We start from the raw sequence: 8,682 nt of genomic DNA, 5'->3' as shown, positions 1-8,682 counted from the left end.
AGAATTCTCTTTTCTTCTCCATAATAATAAAGTAATTTTCCACTAACTAGTTCTATAAAATAATTTTAGCATGCCATTCCTTGGAAATGTTAATGAAATTTGATAAAGAACAGAATTTTCCCATACCACAGCTATAATTTCATGTTAAGATATTTAATCTTCATATTAGCTGATTCATTCTTCTGTGCTCAGTCCATCCTTTGTGTAGTCAACAGGAAAAAAATGGTGGGTAGCTGTAGCTGTTTATTGACCAGAACCAAAATCATTGATAATAGAAAAGAAAATTTTAAAGCTTGGACTGTCAGTCCAAGGACCAAGCCCCACTCTGTGTTGTGTTTAGTTTTGATTGAATAGTTAAAAATCTATTTGATTTTCTTTTATTCAGTTGTCTTAGATAGGGTTTTTGTTGCTGTGAACAGACACCATAACCATGATAACTCTTACAAAGAAAAGGTTTAATTTTAATTTCTGGGATTCAATCCATTATTATCATGACTGCATGCATGATGTACAGGTAGATATGGTTCTGGAGAAATAGCTGAGAGTCCTACATCAGGAAACAGGAAGTTGACTGACAGTCACAGTGGGAAAAGCTTGAGCAAAAGAGACCTCAAAGCCTCCCCGCACAGTGACACACTTCCTCCAACAAGACCACACTTTCTAATAGTGGCACTCTTTTAAGGGGCCATTTTCTTTTAAAACTACCACACCAATATTTAAAGGTTTGAAACCCCACAAAAAGACAAATTCTTAGCTAAAAAGATGTCTGAACACATTGGTCTTGCATTTCATTTCAACACAGGAAATATAACTTAGCTTGAATAATAGCAAGGATGGTTACTGCCTTCAGTTATGGACCAGAGATCATGCAGACTTGATGTCAAACAAAGAAAATTACAGCAGGAAGAATCCTTAGCAAAATTAACTCAGCGTCTTCATTTGTAATAAGGAAGGATGATGTGGGATCACCCAAGGTGCTGGTTCACAGGAAACTGATAGTACAGAATTGCATATTCTGATTACTCAGGCCACTGCTCTTCTTATTAACAAGCTTCAAAATGCAATAAGGACCTCTCATAAAATTCTATATTGGGTAATTTAAAAGTGAGCTGTACTGTAAAATACCAAGCTGCTACTCCAGGCTCCCTTAGTGCCTGATCACTTCTATGTTTACATTCACACATTATCCTGTCGAAGGACAAACAGATCTTCCAGGCAGATATTGCAATTTAGCTGAGTAACCACAAAGCAATGCCATTCGGAGGTTTGACTTTTTATAAAAATACAACTATTTATTCTGTGTTAAACTTATTATAAATGTACTTTATTTATTTGACATTATGTTACATATTAATATTATATTTTATCATCTCTATTGGACAGTCAGTGAAGATAAAAAGGATCTGTTGGATTTAACATTTTTGACCAATGAAACTATTCCCTCTGTTGTATCCTCAACTCCTGAAATTCTCTTTTCTATCTCTTGTTATCTGTTGGTTATGCTTGCATCTGTAGTTCTTGTTCATTTACCCAGATTTTCCATTTCCAAAATTCCCTTGGTTTGTGTTTACTGACTCTTTTTCAATTTTCAAGTCTTAAACTGTTTGAACTATGTCCTTCACCTGTTTGATTTTTTTGTTCATTTGTTTTTGTTTTTGGTTTTGTTTTGTTTTCTTGGCTTTAAGAGATTTATTGATTTCTTCCAATTTTTTGTTTGTCTTTTCCTCCACTTTTCCTTTAAGTGTCTCTATCATCTTCAGAATGTTTTATTTAGGATCATTTTCTTCTGCTTCTTCTGGGTTAGCTTGTTCAGGTCTTCCTGTTGTAGGTTCTGGTGCCATATTGCTCTTTATGTTGTTGAATATGATCTTACACTGCCATATGCCCATCTTTTTCCAGTGGGGACAGAAGAGGCTTGTGCTTCAGAGGGTCCCTCTTCCTCCAATTTGTGAAGGTGGGGCCTCTGACTTAGGTGGTCACTCTTCCTCCAGGTGCAGGCAGGTCTATGCCTCTAGTGGATACTGATATAGTTCTGGGGCCTACACTCCAGGTGTAGGTGGGCCAAGGCTCTCTCCATGAGCAGTCTGGGCTAAGAATCCAGTAGTCAGAGATGTGGTGGGGGATGATTGCACATATGGGGAGGCAGTTCCAGGGTCTCTGAAGTTTGGTGGGTGAAACAAAGAATCTTAGGGAAAATGTCAAATAACACTTGTCTCTTGTATAACCTGTAGCGTCTTGCACATTACCACTGACAGACCAGATGAACAGAAGATATTAGTAGCTTTAAAATTTTATTGAGTTAATCCCAAGTGAGGTGGCTAGGGCCTGGAATTTTATGTAGAACTTAGAAATGATAATTTATAATAAATGTTATGGGGCAGACAGAGGAGCCAGTGGCAGACAATTCTTATCTTCTGCAATATTTTCAACACTGATGTGCTAAAAATCTAAGAATAATGTCGACATGTTATGATAATAAAACAGCAGAGTTTGACAGGAAAATCAATTTGTGAAAGAAGATAAATTGTTCCTTATCTTTTGCTTTAACAGCTAATGAAATATGTGAGTGGCTCATTCATGTTTCCAAAGGTCCATAGCAATGGAAAGCAGATGTGGATTCGGTTCTGCATGAGGAGGGTTCAGAATCACTCATGAACATAGAGTTGAGCGTGACATTGTTCAGATTAGATAATGTTCTCTAAGAAAGCTTTCAGCAATAGGAGAGGCTATGTATTCATGGGGGTGGACCCTTCTACTATTTCTAATAGATCCTGGATAAAATAAAACTAACAGACTTCAATACACATAGAGGAATAACAAAGGTTTTCATTCTCTACTATCATTCTCAGTCAGTACCAGTAATATATATAAATATGCAAGTATATATTATGTTAATTACAATTATATAATATTATTGTGTTAATATTATATATTATATGTGTCAGTTATCTCATGAAATGATGATAAATTTAACAAAACCAAACCAAAATGCTAAAAGACTTCTTCCTTTGATCTTGAGAAGTGTATTCTTAAACATATATAAAAGAGACAACTACCAATAGTAATCAAGATGTCCCTGGTAGATAAGTATAAATGAATAAAGTAGAAGCAGAATTAACTGTAACAATGTAACAAAGCTCATCCCCAAACTACAGTATTTATTTTAATATATAGGAAACTGGCATCGTATAGTTCAATACCAACGGGTGATAAAATCTCAAGAGTTACCAAAATAATAAAGTCTCCATCTCCCCCTCCCTCCCTCTCTCCCCCTGACCCTCCCTCCCCCCCCCCCACCGTGTGCTGAAATGATGGCTTTAGGAGATCATCTCTTTCATATCTCAGCTCTGTCTTTCTTTGAACAAGCATTGTAATTTCCCCTTTTTTTAATCTCTAAACCTGAATTTATTGACTGACCCATACACTTTGGTAACTGATTACATTTAGTGAATACTTAATTAAATGATAATATTATAAGAAGTTAGTGTATAATATCCTTTAATAGTGTTGAGAAAATTGCATGTATACATAATATATAATATATGCATGTTTTATATATGCATCCATATACACATGTACATACAGACATATACACTATATATGACATATAAATTATTGGATCAGAAATATAATATATTTGCTGTAGGAGGCTGTTTGTTTGTTTCCCAGCCACCCAGACTCCTGAAATAATTACACAAACTATATTATTTGCAATAGTCTTTGGCCAATAGCTTAAGCATATTTGCCAGCTAGCTCTTACATCTAGAATTAACCCATTTTGATTATTTTATGTTTTATCACAAGGTTCGAACTGACAGCTCACATCTTTCCTCTCTGGTGGCTACATGGCATCTTGTGACTCCACCTTCTTTCTCCCAGCCTTCAGTTTACTTCCCCTCCTACACCCTTCCCCCTTGCCTAGCTCTACTTTACCCTATCACAGTCCAAGACAGCTTCTTTATTCATTAACCAATAAAAGCAACACATAAACAGAAGGCCTTCCCACACCATATATTTATATTATAATGCTTATATAAATTTATAACATATAATTAATATATACTACTTATATAATATATACTTATAATATATATTATTGATACAAAAAAAGATGATAGAGAAAAAATCTATAGTAGATACCATAGAGGCACATACATGCATTTGGAAACTTGTGGTCAGAACTATCACTATAGAATATTGGTAAAAAATGAATGAAAGGCACTTTAATAATTACATGATAGGAAAGCAAAGTGAAATTTTGTTTCTTAACTAGTATCAGGAGGAAAATACCTTCATAAACATAATATAATCAAAAGGTAAAATTTCTGGAAGAAAATATTCTACTTCCCTTCCCCTTCCTCTTCTTCTCCACCTCCCTCTCTTCTCCCTTCTCCTTTTTTGGCAGGAACAACATCTCAATATGTAGCATTGATGATTTGGAACTAAACCAGGCTGACTTCAACTTCAGAAATCTACCTGCCTCTGCCTTCCAAATGTTGGAAATAATGGCATGTACCACCATTCCTGGCTGCTTTCCTCTTCCACAGTAATGAAATTACATGGATGCATAGATATCAACAACGAAGACTGCATGTTCTAACCTACCTTACATGACAGTCGAGTCTGGTGCTGTGTTTCAATGTGACTGCCTTAATAGTTACATGTGTTGGATTTCCAGCTAGTGGTGCTATTTTATAAGACTGTGGAACCTTTATGAGGTGGAGCCTTGTGGAAGAAAGTGAGTTACTGAGCAGCAGATTTGGGGTTTTATGGTCCAGCCTTACTTCCTGTTCACTCTTAGCTTTCCAAGTGTGAATGCAATGTGACCAGACAACATCCTTCTCCTGTTATGGTCCCTTTCCTGCCTTCGGCTTCTCTTTACCACCACAAAGGACTACAGTCCTTTGGTACACTAAGTGAAAACAAACCCTGTCTCCTTTAGGATTCTTTTCTCAGTGTATTTTGTCTCAGCAATGAGAAGGTAACAGACAGTGGGTGAAAAACTTCTTGCCAATGGAATATGTTTAGAAATATCAATAAAGCAGTTCACGTTATCCTCCTTAAAAGACAGCTGGCACACAAATGCTTTATCCATCTAGTTTTCTTTGTCTACCTTTGTCTATAATATAGTTCTATAAGAACAGTCAAAGATTGGATGGGGAACACAGGCGTTTAGGGATTTAAGCAGGCTTCATGCAGTATAACTCCCATCCTTGCTCTGATTTCCTATCTCAACACTCTTGATGACAGATACTAGCACATATCTGTATTGTCTGACTCTCTATTATACTATCTCTTATTCAACCTCATATTACCTACATAGCAATGCTTATTTTCTTTATTTCAAAGGAGTAATATGGTGGTTTGAATGAAACTGGTACCCATAAGCTCACGGGGAGTGACACTATTGGGAGGTATGGCCTTATTGAAGGAAACGTGTCACTGTGGAGGTAGGCTTGGAGGTCTTCTAAGATTCATTCAGTGTGACACTCAGTCCATTTCCTGTTGCTTTCTGGCCAAGGTACCACGTCTGCCTGCATACCTCCATGCTCCCCACCATGCTCCCTGCCATGATGACAATGGAATGGTCCTCTGAATTGTAAGCAAGCCACACCAACAAAATGTTTTCTTTACAAGAGTTGCCATGGTCATGGTGTCTCTTCACGGTAATAGAAACCCTAACTAAGACAAGTACATAGAAAAAATTCTATAGACACGTCCATTTTTAAGAGACTGTATGGAAAGAGAGAGGTGAAATGAGAAGCTGTAGGAGTTAGGAACATGCAATGCCATTCGAATATGGAGAATGAGGACTGAAATGAATTGATCTCGTAGTCATCTAGATTAAATGGAGATTACTGGTGACTGTAGAGGGCTATTTTCAAAGGGTGACTAAGCAGCCGGTAAAACAACCCAGCCCTCAAGGGATTATTGCATGTTACGTGGAAGCCTTCCAGCTCTTTTCAAAGCCAGCACCCGAATATGTTGGGTGTTTCTGGACTAGGTGTTTCTGAATCATGAAGAAATAGACAAAGCCTTTGCCCTGAATGATGTCTTGATGCCTTCCCATAAGCATGGTGCATTCACTAACAAGTCTACTCTACTCGACCTGGTCACTAGAACGTCATCTGCCAACTCATTTGAGTACAACCCACCTTTGTCCTTAGTTGAATTTTTGAAGGTCACAAACATATGCACACTCTAGCATGAAAAGCATGGATTGCTGGTAACAATACAGTCTTATTTGTAATGAGAAATGATGACTATCTTAAAGATATAACCACAAAGTTGGGCCATGTTTAATTATCATTCTTTCCATAGAAGCCATAAGCACCAAAACATAAAAATCAGGAGCAGATCTAGGCCAAACTTTGAATTTTTCAAAGTCCAAATAAGAACTGATTTATATAACCCAAAGAGATAAATCCCATAAAGTACACAAAAACTGAAAGTTTATTGTGCCAAAGTCATTGTTTTGTAAGAAATACTGACAATAATTAAGTTTAGGGGATTCCAGTCATTATAACACAATATAGCCTTTATTTATTGACCTTAAAGAATAACAAAAGCACCTAGGCCTACAAACTCTATGCGCTACTAAATTGCCTAAAATACCACACATGTTGTATAAAATGATGAATAAAGATTGTTGTCTGAAATATATAGACTGATTACCTATACAGTCTACTTCATGCCATCCAAACTGCGTGTCCCCCACAGGCTAAACTTGTTTTGTTGTTTTTCTTTTTCTTAGAAAAACAAGGAAAATGTGTAGCGTGGGGGGAGGGCAAAAACAGTGGAGGAAACAAGCCACAATTCCCTTCTCTAGAAATGAGAATGGGAGGCTCAGCACTTTCAATCTCTGATTTTAACCAGTTCAAATGGTTGTGGTTTACCAAAATGCACCTGGAATCTCTGCTACTGCCATGCAGGCCAAGGCAGTTGCAGGACTGAAAAATGATTCTCATGATACATAAGCTGCAAGGCATAAACAAGCCACAAGCTCAACACAGAGCAAACTGCAGCTGTTTGGCTGTAGCCAGACTTGTGTCCCGCAAGGAGACCCCTGGAATTCCCAAAGGCTAGATGCTATGCTCACTCTGGACATCATATTAACCCCGCCATAGTAGCATCTGTGTTTTCTTGACTGTAAGGCTTTAAGGTTTTGTACTGGTCTTAGGGTGAGAATTTATCCCCTGCCTTTTACTCCAGCTTCATTTTCTTTGGTTATTAAGCAAACTCACACCATAGCAATTTAACACTTTGCTCAAACCATAACAAATTATCATACATGCAAACCTGTGAGAAGATTATAAATGCCCACTGTGTTAATGATTTCATAAAATATAGTTTCAAACAATAACAGCTCAAGACTACCCAGAGGGGTCCTTTTGTGTGTGTGTGTGTGTGTGTGTGTGTGTGTGTGTGTGTGTGTGGTACATATGTATTCATGTCTGTGTGTCCATGCATTTTTGTAGGTATGGGGGATAGAAGTCACCATCAGATGTCATCTTCTGTTATTGTCCCATCTCACTTTTTTGAGGGTTTCCAACTGAACGTGGCACTCACTGATGGATAGACACTTGGCTAATAGGTTCGGGGATGCCTCCAGCTTCACTTTCCACCAGGACTAGTGTTCAGATACGTGCCACCCTACCAGGATTTTTCATAATCATTACTGTTATTATTATTGATAATTTTATATATGAGTACTATATTTACATCCCCCCCATCTTCTCCCTCAAACTATTCCTGTGTCCCTTGCTCCCTCTCAAATTCTGTTTTCTTTATTATTGTTTCATGTGGAAATATAACCGGCTGGGTCTATTTGTGTGCTTGCATGTATGTGCTTTTAGGAAAGATCACGTGGTTTTGGATAACCAATTAGGAAACTGAACCCTGGAAGAGCTTGATTCTTTCTCTCTTATCAGTCATTAGTGGCATGTTACTCTTTATGTAAGAGTAGAACTATGTGATATTCCCCTTATCCAGATTACATGCAAGGTTTTATCCACAAGTATAGAGATCTAAACTCAGGTCCTTATGCCTATGCTCCTAGCACTTTAGTAACTGAGTCATCACCCAGCCCCTTCCTTTGTGTTTTTAAATTCTTTTTTCTAGATGTTACTTCTGTATATTTTTGGACTCCCCTTCTACATAGAATTGAATATGATAACTTAAGTTTTCAATATATAATAATTTTCTTAAAATTTCTATCCATTACTCTGTGTATATATGCATGATGTTTATGTGTGGCAGCACCTGTCATGATAAAAGTGTGAAGGCAGGGCGGGGAGCAGAGACAAATGTAGAGCTCAATAAAAATGAATAAAAAAATTAAACAGGGAAATGATGGTTTATTATTTACAACCTTTTAAATCATATTAAAGACCTTCAAGTAGTATCATGAAAAAAAAAGTGTGAAGGTTTATAGGACAACTTTGTGGAGTTGATTCTTTCTTTCCATTCTCCATAGTTTGCTGGAATTGAACTCAGTTAATCGGGTTTGTGCAACAAGCACATCTACCCATTGAACCCTCTCACCATCCCTGTAATCTGACTTTCTAAGTTTCTAGTTACACATGTGAGGCATACAAACCCAGAGTAGCTTAGCAGCCTGGCACTCCATTTAGCTTGGGCTCTATACATACCCCTCCTCCAATGATGCACCTAGCAGTTCAG

This window comes from Chionomys nivalis, chromosome 10 (genome assembly GCF_950005125.1).
Source record: "Chionomys nivalis chromosome 10, mChiNiv1.1, whole genome shotgun sequence".
In the NCBI taxonomy this organism is placed as follows: domain Eukaryota; kingdom Metazoa; phylum Chordata; class Mammalia; order Rodentia; family Cricetidae; genus Chionomys; species Chionomys nivalis.
The sequence above is the reverse complement of the archived record's forward strand: the minus strand, read 5'-3'. Positions refer to the sequence as shown.